This window comes from Morone saxatilis, unplaced genomic scaffold, assembly GCF_004916995.1.
Source record: "Morone saxatilis isolate NCDOM2014 unplaced genomic scaffold, NCSU_SB_2.0 Contig10, whole genome shotgun sequence".
NCBI classification, from domain to species: Eukaryota; Metazoa; Chordata; class Actinopteri; family Moronidae; genus Morone; species Morone saxatilis.
In genome coordinates, this window is record NW_023339652.1 from 1,874,491 (window position 1) to 1,875,687 (window position 1,197).

Sequence of the window (1,197 nt, forward strand, 5' to 3'; positions counted from 1 at the left end):
AACTTGCATATGTTGGATAATTAGCATTAATTAGCTTAATTATCTATACAATAGACAATATTTCAGCAACTGATTGGCTGATTTGGATGATATTGGAGTGATTTTGGGGGTTATTGAGGAAGCTGAATCCATTTCTGAATCCAGAAGTGGCCATATTTCAACTCTCAGTGGGCCAGTTTTTATTAATTTTGAGTCCATTTTTAGGTAACTTATAAACTTAAATTGGACTTAAAGAGAGAGCTCAATGCCATGTTAATGTTCAGTCTTATTATATTAAGATATTTCTTCAGTATCATTGTGTCTTTACTGCTGCAGTACGAATAATGGACAGACAGAAGATACAAATTGTTTTACACATGGTTTATTATCTCAGTGGAAGTAAGTTGATCAAAAAATAAAGTAAATCAAGTAAATATGTGATGTAAATTCTAAATTGAGGAGAATATAAACTGAGATCTGAGACAAAACCAGACTCAAAGTGACAGAAATAAGGAAATTAAATGTGGTCATTTTTATGATCCTCTCACATTTCCTCCAGCGCCCATGAGCTGGACTGACTGCAACCAGCAGTTTGTTACACAGAACCATCTAGGAGGTCGTTGTTAACTGTTAAGCAGAAAAAATAACTATCTGTTATAAATAAAAACTAAATAACTGTTCAGCTGATTGGTGACCAATCAGCTCAATGAACCATAGAAGAAATAGTGTTGCAACATGTGTTCTATACTTTATATATTTTGATCTCTATTCTTATATTTCATATATTTCAAATTATTTTCTTTCTTTGCTAAATGTTTGTTTGCTATGTTGGCCTATATTTGTTTGCATTTTGGCAAACTTACACTATTAATAGTATACAGAGTAGGCTATTAGCAGCTCCTGTTTGCCTGAGTCCACAGGTCGGGGTCGAACCCGCGGCCTCAGCTTTGGTACGTGGGACACCAGCTCTACCAGGTGAGCAACCAGGGCACCTTTCATTTGTTAATTTTCTGTACTTATCTTATTTTATTTTATCTTTCACAGAACAGAACACAGAAATTATTCCCCAACCAGTAACCATAGAAACCAAATGCTTAACCTCAACCTTTAACAAAAATGAACCCTAAGACTAAATCTAAAGCCTCTAACGATCATTACACGTAAACACTGGTCAAAAAGTCCTCACAAAGAAGAACAGCTCTCTTTCTCTCTCTCTCT